This window comes from Rutilus rutilus, assembly GCF_951802725.1.
Source record: "Rutilus rutilus genome assembly, chromosome: 4".
NCBI lineage: Eukaryota > Metazoa > Chordata > Actinopteri > Cypriniformes > Leuciscidae > Rutilus > Rutilus rutilus.
Genome location: NC_140212.1, coordinates 11,519,670 through 11,536,247, shown reverse-complemented (window position 1 = coordinate 11,536,247; position 16,578 = coordinate 11,519,670). Strand labels below are relative to the sequence as shown.

Genomic DNA, 16,578 nt, shown 5'->3' with positions numbered 1-16,578 from the left:
ATTGAGATCGCTGTCACAGATTTAGGGGAGCTGCCGTATGTGAGCTCATCTTATTATCATAATGATCGCTCTGAGAGAAGAGAGACAGGTGTGTAAGTCCGCAGATATGGATAAATGCTATTCCACTGATGAATGGAGAGAGTGAGCATGAGTGTGTAAGTGTGTTTAAGGCTCTTCAGGGACTCTTCATCTGACGTTAGCACTAATGAAACGTGTCTGTCGTTTACCCTCATCGTGTTGTTCATCTGTAAACCACTGTCTTTCTAGGTTAAATCAAGCCATTCTGTTCTTGCTGTTGATTACTGTAATTTTCATAGCAGCCCCACACCAATTTTCTTCTCACAGATGGCTTGACGACAAAGAGTCTGGTACCAAATTGAGTCCGATAATTTTTTTGTTTAGTATTGACTTGGTTTCTGCGCTCACTTTGGTGTAGCCTAGATCCAGCCTGTGTCTGAAGGCTTCTCTGTTGTTCTTTGCTGTTACAACACCCACTGTTAGAAAGAAAATAGGCCGTGTCCAATCAAAGTTCTTTGTGCATGTGATTCAACCCACATATACACACATTCACACTCACAGATTTCGAAAGTAACACAGATAAGCCGTCATCATTCCTTCAGCATTGCTCACTCATTGTAAAAAACACCCAGCACTTGACTGCGCTCGGTTTATTGTCAATATTCAGCTGTTTAAAGCAATAACCCACAGTCAATTGCGGTCCAAATTATGCTTTTTAATTATCTCATAGGTTTCATTGCAAATTTTTCATTTAAATAATTGAATCGGGTTGCAGAATGGGCTAAGCCGCGGCATAATTGACTTTAGCCTCGTCTGAGTGCCTGGCACAGAATTGGGAATGTGCTCATTGGCGTTTTTTTGTGCACGCTTCTCCATCCATTTCATTATAGTAATGCCCTTTGTTCATTCTTTCTTTCACTCTCTTCTTTCTTATAGTGTGTCTGCAGCAGCACTCAAGAGGATCAGAGAAAACAAAAGAGGAGGAGGAGGGCAGACAGAGGGGGAAAGTCAAAAGTAAGTGGCGAATAAGTAGATGTAGGGCTGTGTTTGGCAGTGACGAGTGGGGATGGTATAGATTATCTTACATCCTTTTTTTCATGCTGTGCATTATAATGTTGTGATGCTTACATAAGTTTGTACGTATCATTTTTATTTTACACTACGGTTTAAAAGTTTGGGGTTTGTTATATATAATAAATGACATTTTAAAATATATAATAAAATGGGAAATTTAATTTAAATTGTAATAATATTTTACAATATTACTGTTTTTACTGTATTTTTTTATCAAATAAATGAAGACTCAAAATTATAAAAAAAAAAAATCGTACAAACCCCAAACTTTTAAACAGTAAAGTAACTAGACAAACACGTGCTCTATTTTTGAACAAAATGCATCCTATGCGAACACCCAAAAAGAATCGCTTCCTTAAGCGATTAATTGTTCCAAAAACCCACCAACTTGAACTGAAAATATAGATTTCCACATTCCTCTCAAGGTGTGGTGGAAGTAGTTTAATAGGTTAATAGTTTTTCAGGTTGTTAGGGAGAGAAAGGAGAAGTAGAGAAGGCGCCTGATAGTGTAAATTACTCACGGGAATCTTCTTGAACGTTCTCTGGCCACTCCCTGATCTCCTGCTGTTGACTCACGTCTGCTATTGGCAGCCTCCACCTATTGTTCTTCAGTAAAGGATTGGGTCCATGCTTTTTATACAAAAAAGGTCAATGAAACATGAAACCAGATCCTCCAACCACAAGAAGAAAAAAAAATGCTGGCGCTTTCAATACTCTAAACGCACTCTGTATTTCCACCCTTACCTAATTGCATTTATATTGGAGCCTAAGGCATTCTGCTCTTTTTCATGAGACTGCAAGGAAATTCTGATTGCGAGGCAGATTACTGCTCTTGATTTTGCTGTGAGATTTCTTTTTGTCAGTTGTTAAGCAGCAAAGGTGGACACTGAGCTCCTATTACACAAAGAAAACATTAGCTTCACATACATAAAGAGGGCATGAGAACTTGGTATATGTTGTTCTGTTATCGTAAACCATTTTTCATAAAACCTCAATGCAGATTTTGCCTCAGTCACTGACAATGATTAATAGCTCTTGTCAGTCACATCACTATGATAATAAGTGTTTAAGCATTTATTTCTCACTAGGTGATGATTACACCCTGGAAGTGTGCGATATTGTGCCATTGGATAGTTTTAGTAATACGTTATCACCAGCGAAACTTTTACCATTGCTGACAGACAAACTCAGTGCTTGAGGCTATTTCCTGAGGCATAAAATCGTCAACGCCTGTGGTATTGATGTGACTGGAAATGAATCAAAAGTGTCTGAATCAGAAGTGCACTATCATTAGAAAGGATGAGGTTGATATGATTTTTTTTAATGTTTTTGAAAGAAGTTGCTCATGTGCACGAAGGCTGCATTTATTTGACCCAAAATACAGTAAAAACAGTACAATTTTGACATTTTATTACAATTTAAAATAGCTGTTTTCTATTTCAAATTCTTTTCAAATGTAATGTATTCATGTGATGTTTTCAGCATCATTACTTTAGTCTTCATGGTCAGTCTAATATGCTGATTTGGGGCTCAAGAAATATTTCTTATTATCAATGTTGAAAACAGTTATATTAGTTATATATTTTTGTGGAAACTGATGCATTTTTCTTCAGGAATTTTTGATGAATAGGAAGTTCAAGAACAGCATTTATTTGAAATAGAACTTTTTGTAACATTAGAAATGTCTTTACTTTTAATTTAATGCATCCTTTTTGAATAAAAGTATTAATTTAATTCAGAAAAAAAAAAATCTTACTGTCTCCAAACTATTGAACGGTTGTGTGCGTTTTTTTGGATCGGATCTATCTTTATGAAAAGACCAAGTTTAAATGCCCTTCAAGATGTATTCTTGATGTATAGCATCTCGATCTGAGATCCATAAAACTTGACTTAAGCATCTAGTTGTTCATCATTATTGTGTGTATGTGGCGGCCTGGCGGGATTTTTTTTTTTTTTTTACCAATGGCAGGCAGGGGGAGTGCTCTGCTACCCTTATTAGGATGTTTCTGGAAATGCAACACTATCATAGTCAAATTCTGCCCTCTAATACATACACACACACACACACACACACACACACACACACACACACACACACACACACACACACACACACACGGGCCAAAACGTTTTGAGCAATTTATGTTCTTTGAGAAATTTGATGTGCTTGTGTTTTATGAATCAGACTCGGTGTTTGTAAATCTAATTGTAAATGTAGTAGTTATAGACTAGTCATTAGCATATAATTACACGCGCACACACACGGGCCAAAAAGTCTTGAGCAATTTATGTTCTTTGAGAAATTTGTTCTGCTTGTGTTTTATGAATTAGACTCAGTGTTTGTAAATCTAATTGTATATGTAGTATAGACTAGTCTATTAGCCTATAATCACACACACACACACACACACACACACACACACACACACACACACACACACACACACACACACACACACACACACACACACACACACACACACACACACACACACACACACACACACACACACATTCTTGTGCATCTATCTTTATGAGGACATTCATTGACACAATGCAATCTCTAGCCGCTTACCCTAACCTTACCCATCACAACTAAGTGCCTACCCCGAACTAAACCTACCCTTAACCTAATTATAACCTTATCCCTAAAACCAAGTCTTGACCCTCAAACAGGCCTTTAAATGGCCTCCAATGGTCTAAAACTCAAACTGGTCCTCACAAAGATAGTTGTACAAGTACATACACACACACACATTTTGTTTAGTTTATTAGCCAGATCACATGACCCATGGAGCCCATATTGCAGGCTAAGGAGCTACAATCTGCCCCCTCTTGATAAATGTTTAACAGCAATGTTTGAATATCAATACACACACTGATATATGAGAGAGAACAAGTGATTATATCAAACATGTCTCCATTTGCCTCTAGATTGAAGTGAAGATAGAAGTGCCTCTGGAGTCTCAAAGGTCTGTGGATTTTAGTTTGCACTCATTTTCGTGTGTGTGTGTAAGTACAGAGACAATTTGAGTCTTCTCATGATTACTACTTGTCACCCACCGGGCCTCACAACATTTTATGGAGAGGTCAAACCACCGCCACCTCTTGTCGAACATGCTTATTTGCTGTAGATCTTGTAGTTATTAGTTTTAATGGTTTATTCAAACAGCTGTGTTAAACGAGAGGTCTTTAGGGTCCTTTTTGGAGTTTAAATGTCAGGGAACCCTGTTTGAGCAGAAGTCTGGTTTTTGGAGAGATGTTGGAGCCCAGAGGGCAAGTAAAGACATTTGCATCAAGTTAACTTAAGTGGCTTGGATGACTACCGCTCATTCACACCCCAGATTCTCTCTCTCTCTCTCTCTCTCTCTCACACACACACACACACACACACACACACACACACACACGCACACACACACACACACACACACACACACACACACACACACACACACACACACACACACACACACACACACACACACACAGTGATGAGACCGTGACTGGTGTGTTGTGCTTGGAGCAGTGCCATACACTCCTGTGCTTTTGCATGTGTGTGAGCAGGATTCAAATTAACACTCAAGATGCGAGTCAAAATTTCTTTCTGGAGGGAAAATACAACTTGTTGGCTTGTATTTATTTGTTTATTTATGCTTGTTTAATTAATTATTTACATATTTATTTACTTTATTTATTCACTTTGTACTTATATATTAATTCATATAGTTAAATTATATAAATAAAAATACTTTATATAATCATTTATATTCATTTATATGCATTATTTCAGTTTATGAAATATTTTGGGACTGTAAATCTAACTTTCCATTGGTAGATGTGGCAAAAGGTTAATTTTGAACCTTACAGTATGTGCAAGGATGCATTTCTGCCAGTGCTCTCTATTTGTTAGATGCTCTGTTGCGTTGTTGGAAGCCGTAGTTTAGCCAGGTGACTCTGATAGAGTGAAACTCTGCAGTCGTATACATCAAGAGCTGGGGAATTATGGCCCTTGTGTTATAATAAGCAATGGAGTCAGATATATAGCCCCTTCCTGAAATTATCGACCCTCTGCTGTGGAAGAATTATAGGCGGTCTCACCTGTCCTCCCCTCTAGTTCGTAATCTGTGAGAGAGGGAAGCCAGAGCGGAGCGGGAAGGAGAGAAAATGAGCAGTTTTCAGGAAATAGATCCAAAGTCTGGTCATAGATCCAAAGTAAGATGGTATCAGGAAAGACGCATGTTCCTCTCTTTTCGCTCTGTTACAAAACGTAGTCAGCGGAGTTATTACCTTCCAAGACAGCATTCCAACTCAAATAGATCCTTATCCGTGACTAATTTGTAACACTTGACATGGGCAGCAACTTGTCTTGCTTGAGTTTGTTGTTAGCATGTTGCTAAGCTAACAACATGAAATTTGAAACATAAAAACGCTCATTGCACACAAATATGAGGTACAATATTACATTTTTAAATTATTCTATTTTATAACTTTTTTTTATCAGTATTTAGTGAGTCAGTGTTAATGAAATACAAGCTTATTTATAATCAATATTTCTCTTGCCTCATCCACCATCTTGCTTTTGTTTTCTCTGACATTTTCACAGTGTATTTTGGCATGGCCTTTTCTGCAAAGGATGCATACGATGCTACCTTGGAATTTGGCTAAAACAAGGTATCTTAGGAGGCATCTTAATGAACATTTCTATCTTTTAGAATACCCTTCAAGTCTTAAAATGGTGCCTTAGTAGGCAGCTCTTTAGGTTTTGGAACGGAGCAAGAGTTTCACTCTCAAGACTTAGTTTGATGGATATATATGCTCTCTCAGCATAGTTGTGATATATCCCAGAAGTCTGCACTGCTGTAATCTATTCTACGATCCATGATCTAGCAGAGAGGCCATGACACAGCATGCCAGCAGAGGAGATGGAGCGCTTTATCGGTTCAGAGACTGCTAGATTGTGCGCAAGGGGGAGGGGAACTTGTTTTTCTTGAGGTCCTGACAGATAGTAATACTCCTTAGTTCAGCCTCCATGAAGTTTCTCAGACTTGTATTTGACTCTTGAGTTGATCCTGCATCATAGTTCGATTTAAAGCTTTCAGGGCACCAAACAGAGGGAAAGCATCAAAATCTCGTCATGCCTGGCAGGGGTAATTTGACCCAGAGGAGCTGACAGAAAGATTGGAAGGAGAGCGAGTGAGAGCGAGGTGAATATGTGAAGGGGGATGAATGGGTAAATGAATTAGAGCTGGTTTCTGTCTGTGCATTTGCTCTGTAAAACATTCACCGTGGCTAACCAAAGACAGACCATCTGCCTCAGTCAACTTTAATCCTAGTAAATATACCAACACTCATATACCACCGTTTGTATCCTCTTATTTAAAATCTGACTATCATTTGTACTAGGTTTGGGCGATGTCTAACAATTTGGCATCAGACGATGTCTACAGTGAAACATCGCAATGGACGATGACATCATCCGGGGTGGGTGGGGGGATTAACGTAACATTCTCATTTTCCACTAGATATTTTCCTCTACATCTCATCAGCAATTTCGATTTTGGCACGCTCTGCAGCAGCTGACCACTAAGGAGCGAATGTACAGTGACGTGACATAACTGCCATATTCAAACTGTGCTTTTGCGCAATAACTGGCACTGAGTCAAAGACAGACGTGCTCAGCGCTTGTCATATATCACAACTATTCAGTGTTTTCAACCACATAATGTTTGTTTTAGGTTTCAGACATTTAAATACATATAATTTATAGCAAAACAACACATTTATAGTTTGTAAAATACACAACGGTGTCTATGGAAGCAGCAATAACAATCCATTCAAATATATTTGCCGACATGTTTTATTAATATCAGATACACAGTGTAAGTAACTATAAAGTTTACTCTATTCTTCTCCAAGTTCACTGGCCACTTACTTTCATGTATTTCGGGAGAAACTGATGAATTCACGTGCTTCAATCGCGATGCCGGATCAACACCGTGATGTCTGTCAGCCATGGGTCTATCAACCCAACCCTAATTTGTACACATAGGCTTGTATTTAGCAAGCATCTCCATTTTTATTGTTACAACTTAGGGTTATGACCTTCAACACACCCAAAACCTTTAGTATTATTAAACGTCTGAATTTATCCTGCACTTTTTGTGCTACAGACATAAGTTATACTCCAAAAATGTGGGTTATTGGCCATATTTAGGGAAAAGAAAATCAAAAATACTTTTGACTGGAGGCCACAAGAAGTTGCACGTTCACACCAAGGACGACAGCCCTTGTGAATGTGAAATACTGCTGTGCCCCTGTAAAACATTACTGATAAATCATTCTGTCAATGGAGATTATCATATACTGACCTGAGAATAATTGTCCCTGTTAATATTTAAGCAATCATGTCCTGTTTTCCATCAGCTGGTTTAAATCAGAAAGAATTCTATGAGAATAGGGAAGTACACACCACAACTATAACAATAGCGACACAGAGAAATGATATTGTTTGGATCACTTCCAGAATAAATGTTTCCAGCTGATGAACGAATAACAGCCAATCAGAATCCATTCGACTTTAAAGAGATCATGCATTCAAAGCGGCAGATGACATAACTGCAGTGCGAACTTCTAATAAACAAAATGTTATTGTGTTTGTATCAATGCTAATACATGGGTATCTTTATAGTTATCGTTCTTTGTGTGAACAAAGTGTGAGCCTTTAGGTCGATGAGAACCACCCAGAACGTCCTAGCAATTGCATAACAATGTGCAAAAAATATGTTTAATGTATGGCTGAACACCCTAGCATAGCGATAGTGAGTTTTGCACCAGCGAGCACCATTTATTTCCCCCAAAAATGTCTTATTTTGCTGTTTTAGCTCATGTATGATGTTCTGACAGGCCATATCCCTTCTCTAAGTAAACAGCCTCATGTCCGTCCACAACTTGGTCGATAAATGAAAGCACTGAGGTCAGAGGTCGTGAGAGCGAGCTTCTGACAGGAAATCGTCGGTCTCTCGTTGGCTGTCTTGACACAGACTTTGGTCTCCAAATGAGGTTTTAATTGACTTGTAAAATTCTTCTGGTGTTTGTTGAGGTTTTTTTTTTCTTCTGACTTGAGGTCACATCAGGGCTTGGCGTTATGACAAGTGCTTCTCTGCAAGCCTCTTCACATCTTTTCTTTTTTGTTTGTCTTTGGCACATAAAGACAGGTATGACACGAAACGATTCTGTTGACCTTTCAACGTGTCACTTGGTATTTTGATTGTGTTGTGTTCTCTCACTGTGACAATGTCTTTCTGGAAGCTCCTAAGAAACAATTAGCTGTCAGATGCGACCAGACTGGCCGTGTCCCAAGCCGCCCGCTGAGGAGCTTCAGCTCTGACAGAGTATCGATTGTCCTTCCTCTCCCATCCTCTTCCTCCTGCTATCTCAGACGTGCATCTTCCCTCTTCAGTTCTTTGCACTGGATGTGAAATTAAAACTGCAGAAGGGAGGACAAATCTCTCTGGTACACTCTCTTATTTTGTCTCACTTTCTCTGAAGTGATATATTGTTTCTTTTGAAATGATTTTCTTAGCCTGGGAAAGAGAGTGCGATTCGGGCACTTTGTCAGATATATTAAAAATAAAAAGTTATGAGAGCTGAAGCAGAGGAAGACGGATCCTTTCCGCTTACTCGACAGAAGTACAGTTATTCCGCTAGTCATCATTTCCGGGGCTTTGACAGATGTCTGAGTGCTCGACTCCAAGCTGTCATTAAAGCAAAAGGGGAAACTGCAAATAATGTACAAAGGAATTCTGAAATTCATATACATTTTTCAGTTCAACTTTTCACTTAGGTTGTAATGTAATGTAATGTAAATAATATAATATAATATAATATAATATAATATAATTGTATCTGCTCATAGCACAGAAATATTGAGTACCAGTGCATCAAAGTGGTTATATCCTTTTTGTGTGATGCATTACTCATTCTTTCCTCTCTTTTTTGCCTTTATCAGACTTTCAAATCCCCATTAACACACGCACAGTAGTTTTCAAAAATACCAAATTGTGAAATCTCTTACAGAAATAGCAGTAGAAAGAGTAAGCCAATATAACTTCCTCTTACTGCCTATTAAAAAATTATGCTGCTGTCTGAGTGCTGCAGCCTGCATGTGTTAAACAGTCCACCTACTTCCCGAGGTTCACTTAAAAGGTCTAGTGTGTTCGTGTTATGCTTTTTATTAAATTGAATCCATACTCCGTTTTCATTTCTATAATGCTCAATCTATGGAGAATGGATCATAATGTTAGCCCACAGGTCAAAGCCAGATTGAGACTCATTGCATGCATATATTTTCATTGCTGATGAGATCACAGGCCAGATTTCTCCACAGTCGAAACCTGTGGACTTAGGCGGTGTGTGCGTGCGCGAGTGTGTGTTTGGAGGCGGACCAATCTGCACACATACTGATTACAGTAATTGTGCACTAATGGATTTCGCTGCCACCACCAGTCTGAACTTGACCTCAGTCATCACCCTTTAATCTCTGGTGCAATGAGTTACGGGTCTCTGTACCTCTCTCTGAGATGTTTCTCTTGCTTTTCCCTCTATTTCTGCTATGTTGTTTCTGCATTATTCCCTATAAGCTGAATTGTTTTCTCAACAGCCTATTAAGAAATTATCAGAGCATTGCAGCCAGAACAGAATCCCACGCAGCGGGTACAGAGCTCCAGGCAACTTGAAAATACCCAGCTTTCTTACTGTATCTGCTGTATGGATCTTTGGGGCTTTGGACTGCATCAGATGGAATGTAGGCAATTGTGACTCTCAAACTAGCTCTTTCTCATTATCTCTAGCTTATCTGGGTCAAAATTGCTGAAATATTAGAAATTTGAACCTTCAGTTTCAGTTTTTTTTTTAACACAGTTGTTGTTCATACTTAGCCTGGATGCCAGCCGAATTTAGCCCCGCCCACAAGATTTGAGGTCGGGATGTTTGGTCTGGACTTGATCCGTTGTGGTGCAACTATGCTCGAACCAGAGCTGTTCGGACCAATCAAATTGTCAGGGCGGGCTTTATACGATGATGGACAGAGGATCAACAGTAACGTAATCATCCACGTCACCAAAGAGCGCTTTGGTTGAATTCGTTTACAACAAAGATGACTGCCGCTGGAGAATTGAGATGTGTAGATGCCATCGCGTCTGTTATAGAAGATATCGACAGCGCATTCATTTTAAAAGAGGAACAGAGAACCGCGATCAAGGCATTTGTCGATCGGAAAGATGAATGAAGAACATGCGTCACTTACTCCGTTGCTCTGATTGGTTGTAGGTCTATCCAATTGACTGCAGAGGCATTTTCTTTCCTGGTTCGGTTGAAACACGCCCCTTAACCACAGCCCAGTGGAGCAGTATCAGACTCATATTCTGACTAGAATCTGAGTATGACGACGTCAGGCTAGTTCATACTGGGTTCTATTCATATCACTATCAGAAAGTCACAATTTCCAGCTTCCAGATTGAAAATCTGTGATAGAATGAAATAAAGAATTTCATTATGGAAACTCGGTTGGAATATTCAAACTTGATTTAGATGTGGATACTGTATATGCCATAGAGCAAATGTAGCAGCACTCACGGAGCTACTATTAAGAAAGGAAAAAACTTCAAGTAAAAGTTAATACATTTACTGTATATTCTATTTAGCAAATGTTTCGTTGTGTTAAAATACTTTTAAATGAATCTTCTCTTTTTCATAATTGTACACCTGCAGGGCATATGCTAGCATTGCCATTTTGCTTCTTTACACATCTGTCATGCCTTGTACTAAAGAATGTTTTAGGAAGCCAGAGATATCAAATAGAAATATTGCATATCCGACTTTGAATTGAATGCAGCATTATTCCTCCCATTCGTTTGGGGAATTTGAATAGAATGTGTATTGTAATACAGATTAGAGATTTTCCACTTGCCTCATCACATGAGCTAGCATTAGCGATTAGCCTACTCACACCAGCTTAAGCAGCACAATGGCAAACTAAAATAACCACTTGCCTCTTCTATTTACAGTTACAGCAGTTATTATTCCTGATTTCATATGGCCGTGTGGGTTCTGGACAGTTCTTTGGAGATATACAGTATGTGGTTATGCTATTGAAGAGAAAGGGTAGCATTGGTTTTGCTGTCTTAATCACGTTGACTCATAAATGTTGAGGAAGCCAAAGCTGATTTTCTTCCTTTCTGCATAGAAAAGTGTGTGAAAGGGAATTGCTGGAAAAACCAGGTCATACCAGCCTAAGGTGGTCAAGCTAGTCAAACAGTGAAAGCTGTGTTTTGGAATATGGTTAGATTTGGGTTGCATTTCATGAAACCTTTGTACTACAGACATAACCTTGGTTTCTTTTTAGAGTAGATATTTACATGTGATTTTAGATTTTTCATATCATAATTAAAGTCTATATACATCAAAAAACTTGTTTTCGTGCAAATAAGAGCTATTTTGAGATTAGATATTTTGATCACACATAATGGAGCAGCTGTGAACTTTCAAAATGCACAATAAATGTAAATAAACACAAAACAGCACAGTAATTTACCCACTGCCATTGTTGACCATCTTAACCAGGAAAAATATTGCCCATAAGCTGGTAGTTAATGTGTTTCCTTATAAGCAAGACTACCACACAACTCTCTGCACACACACACACATACAAATACTTACAAAACAAACTGTAACTCTGCATTCCTGTACCAAACATGTCAGTTTCTCTGATTGTGTAATCCATCCTGCTGGCTGTACCGGTTCTTCACCAAACCATTCATGCTCGTGAGCCATAAATTAAGAAATTGCATTTCATACAACCGCTTGCTTATCTTGCTCGAGTATAAAATGAAAGTGCTTTAGGAGCATATTTTTAATTCCTAAACTCCCTGGCCACTGAACCCCACAATGTAAAAAAAAAAAAAAAAAAGTTCTGCCACTTCTAAGCAACACTCAATCATTTTTTTCCAGCTGATAACTTCAATAACTCTCCATTTAAATCAGTCATGCTATTCCAAACATTGACAAAAAAACAGCCACATAACCGTCACTGTGTACACAACCGCTTTTCCAGAAATCACTTTCTCTTGAGTAATCTGAAAAAAGCCCTTAAAAGCCACATGCATCGACCCTGCTGCCTGCTACCACAAATACAATCTCCTGCTTGTGATAATGCAATATGGACAGATAGACAGAGAACAAGGACACATTGGGTGATTGAAAATAGCAATGTGCTCTCTGGATGATGAAACTTTACTGTCATCCTGAAAGAGTGTGTATGTGTCGTGAAACAGTGGCATGTGTCTTCAGGAGTCAGGAGAATGAATCCTGTTTGTCCGCGTCTGGTTTTGTGTGCACCAAATGTCCCCACCAGGACCTGAAATTTGTGGACATTTTTTGTGTTAAAATTAATGTTAGGATCGGCCCAAGATCGCCTGAGCGTGGAGGTCTCAGCCCACAGCGTTGTGGCGAGAAAGCTATCCGAACCAATGGACCAATGAACCAGACTGTATCGCAGTGTATGATGGGTAATTACATACATTGCATGAAAAGCCCCAGTGTTTGTTTTGCTCATGCCTCTCAGAATGAATCGTGGATTAACCTGCAGCAAAGATGAAGTGAAATGTCTAATTGAAATTTGGTCAAGCTGACACATTTCAGAACACCACCACATAAAAATACAAATGAATCCTTGATTCTTGTTCAAAATTATAAATTAATATAATGACAGCTAGAAAGAAAGCCACAATAAGCCTGCGGAGCTGTTGTCTATCTTTCGCTATGAGCGGAATTCTGTAACATAAGTAGGTGCCGGACAGTTACTCGCACTTAATACATTTTGGTCCATTTAGAAATGTTGCATTTAGAAAATGGTCCATTTAGAAAGCGAACCGATCCAAAAAGAAATTGCGACATTGTAACATTTCTAATACCTGTTTCAGAACAAAGCAAATGATTTACAGGTGTGAAAATGTCCTTAAAGTCTTAATGAAAATGTTACAAAGCTGAAAGGTGCTTGAAGTTTAGGTTTATGGTGTAGAAAATAGGTCAGTATAAAAGCAATATAAAGTTTCTACAGTAAGACAGAAAAGTTCTGGTCTGTCTACTGTTTACTAGATAAAATATTGCCTTCATTGCAGCAGCACACACAAATTCCATCTCTCAAAACACAGATGCCGGGATGTAAATGTAATTCATAATGTAGCACGTTCACCTTTTAGAGGACCATAAATCAGCAAACATCTTCCTAATACAGTTCGACATCAATCATCCACTGTTTGTTTTATACATGGGCAGAAACACACTCTCAGTGAATGCTCATCGCTTGTTTTTAAAGGGCTTTGGAAAGGCTCTTCCATAATGCCTTGGTGGATGTGCTCGTGGGTGGTTTTTGCTGGTCCAATTATGAACCACTTCAAAATCAGAATCATCGCTCTGAGTATGTTGAGCTGACTGATTAAGGTGTTTGAGGGTCAGCCTTTGCCCTGGAACAAATGTCCCCACAAGGAAAGTAAAACCTGAAATCACCTACATTGTCTGGTTCCCGTGAGGAAAGCGGCTTTATACATATAGCAAATGTTTTAATTAAAATGTAAAAATGCAACAAGGTTTCAGTGTATGTGTGTATGTATGTATGTATGTATGTATGTATGTATGTATGTATGTATGTATGTATGTATGTATGTATGTATGTATGTATGTATGTATGTATGTATGTATGTATGTATGTATGTATGTATGTATGTGTATAGCAGCCTAATTTATGGGTCAGAACGAAGTGATATAATAAATGTATCTATAAATTAACACATACCATAAAATATCATTATGTTAGTTATTTGTATACAACACATTATTATACAACAATATGAAAATGAAACATTTATATACAATTAAAACTGATTATATATTACATATATAAATTGATTATATCTTTCTTACTCTGTGATAAAAACGATAGCATATGCTGCATAACATTATTTGTTGACATTGATTTGTTTATAATTTTTCAACCCTTTCTAACTGATGCTCCCAAGACTATCACAAGTCATTCTTGCAATTTCAACAACTCCTCATTTATAATAGCCAGCCACATACATTAACTTGGTGACATTTAAATCAGCATAATTCCCAACGACACATTCAGTACATCATAGAAATCCAGATGTTTAAGCTTTCGAGTCATAAAAACACATGCACATGATCATTGTGCATAAGATGTCCATCCCGCTGTCTCAAACTCTTTTCACAATTGCCCAAGGCCATCAGGTCATCCTTATTATTGAGCTCTGTTGTTTGGAAGTTTGTGTGTTTTGGCATATTTACAATGGATTCTCTATTGTTGCATGACACCATAGATTTATAAATGATCATTCCTCATTTAATAGGAAATACTTGCCTTGCCTATTGTATATTGCAGTCAATAGAAAGTAAATGTATTTTCCTGAAATAAATATGTTCATGGTGCGCTGTCAGACCAGATCAGCCAAGTAGGAATAAGTTTAGTTGGGAATGGCGATGCGTGCCAGGAAGTGAGAACTGACCACAATACTTCTTATTAGTAGGATTTCCTGTATAAAGCCCCTTTGGCATTAAGTGGGTCATATAGTGGGTTAGCCATTGAGGATTTATGAAGTATTAATGCCTGCAGCTGTGGTTATTGCAATTTATTCATTATGGAAATTACGGAGGCTTTTTAAACCCTTTGTAATGAGTGTAGTGGCATGAGGATTTTGACTGTATGTTATGCGGTTCAAGGACAAGAACTACAGATACGATGGCTAAAGTCCGTTCATGAGGGCTATGCTGACTAATTTGCCCCCTTTAAAATGTTATCTAATCCCGTATAATCCAGAGTCCACTCAATCATCTGAAGAGGTGCAGTTCAGGGAAAAATAGGGCACAATATAGTGGGGCTCAGATTTCCAAAAGGATATTAAAACCTGAATTCACTTACATTATGAGGAGCAGCCATCGATCACCAGGAGGAATACAAATACTAAATAATATCTCAAGTGAAACTCAAAAAGGTTTGCATGATATATATATTTATATATTATATTATATATATATATATATATATATTTTTTATTTGCAGTATATACATATTAATATTTCAGTATTCAGTAAATCATTTATTATTATTATTATTATGTATTCTTCAGTATGTAAAATATAAATGTTCTTTTATTGCAGCAATGTAAAAAAAAAAGTACTGCCCGATTATGCAACATCAGATAGATAGATAGATAGATAGATAGATAGATAGATAGATAGATAGATAGATAGATAGATAGATAGATAGATAGATAGATAGATAGATAGATAGATAGATATTGCCTTTATTGTATATATCAGCCACCCTACTCTATATTGGCATTGGCCATTAAAAACCCTACATCGGTCAACCTCTAATGTTGATATAAATGCAAGTAATGATAGCAAATAAAATGCACTCAGAATTGCTGAATTAAAACATACTTTTCTTTTAACTTCAAATTGGCAATAAATACTTTCAAATTGAATTTAGTATCCATCGATAAGGCAGTTCATTTCTTTTTAATCAAGACAATTAGCCAGTGTCGATAATTTCAAAATATCCACTGGTTATTTGACCTGCCCGATATGTCGTCTATCACTAGTCAGCAGTTTTATGAATAAATTCAGTTCTGGGCAAATTGAATTGACCCCTATGTGATCTTTCTGACAGATTTCTATTGTGTGTTTTTTTTGCTCCCAAAAACCCTCTTTAGCAGTAATAATCACTTTCTCTTTCTTTCCATCTCCATCCCCATCTCTCTGAAGACTGCTGAATCTGTCAGCCTTGGTAAAGTTATTGACTTTTACCCACAATCCTGTGCTATAGGGAGATTTTTCTGTTGAAAGACTCTGGGAGTCACACCTAATAAGGTGTGTGTGTGTGTGTGTGTGTGTGCGTTTGTGTTGGCCTGCGGCATTTGGAGCCTTGGCTAATTAAACCCCAGTGTAATTTATTAATACAATGTGTTCTGGATGGAGCTGCCGGTTGTGTGTTTAAGTGAGTGCAATTAGGAAACCTATCAAGTTGAACAGATACGTTATCTCTGCAGTAAACTCCATAGCTGCAGGGAAAACAGGGAGAGAGGAATGGAGAAGGAGGGATAGATAATGCTTTAGGAAGCTTTTGCTTGTTTCATCGCCTCCGGGAAAACTTTTTGCCCCCTAAACTATTTAACAAACTATATTTTAACCCACAATTACACCTGAAATCCTTCTACTATTAATGTTACACTCTAAGAAAAGTTCCATAAAATAGGGCCATATGTTAATATGAAGGAATTATCCGTATTGATACAGTTTTACCTGTATTTTCAATTATGCATTGCATTGGGGTTTTCTACAGATTATTTTTCCGTATACTGTGATTTACAAAGATTAAATGGCTGTATGCTTGATTTTTTTCGTCCA

General features: G+C 37.8%; 1 protein-coding gene across 2 annotated transcripts in view; it reads left to right on the top strand.

The window, feature by feature from the left end:
• plxnb2a.1 (plexin b2a, tandem duplicate 1) overlaps window positions 1-16,578 on the top strand; it is a 107,348-nt gene that overhangs the window by 51,637 nt on the left and 39,133 nt on the right. The window contains exon 2 of one of the 2 annotated variants that reach the window (XM_084406940.1): window positions 955-1,032. The exons of the other annotated variant lie outside the window; for it this stretch is intronic. The gene's annotated coding sequence lies outside the window, so the exon portion shown is untranslated. The remainder of the gene's footprint in view (window positions 1-954; window positions 1,033-16,578) is intronic. 2 annotated transcript variants of the gene reach the window in all.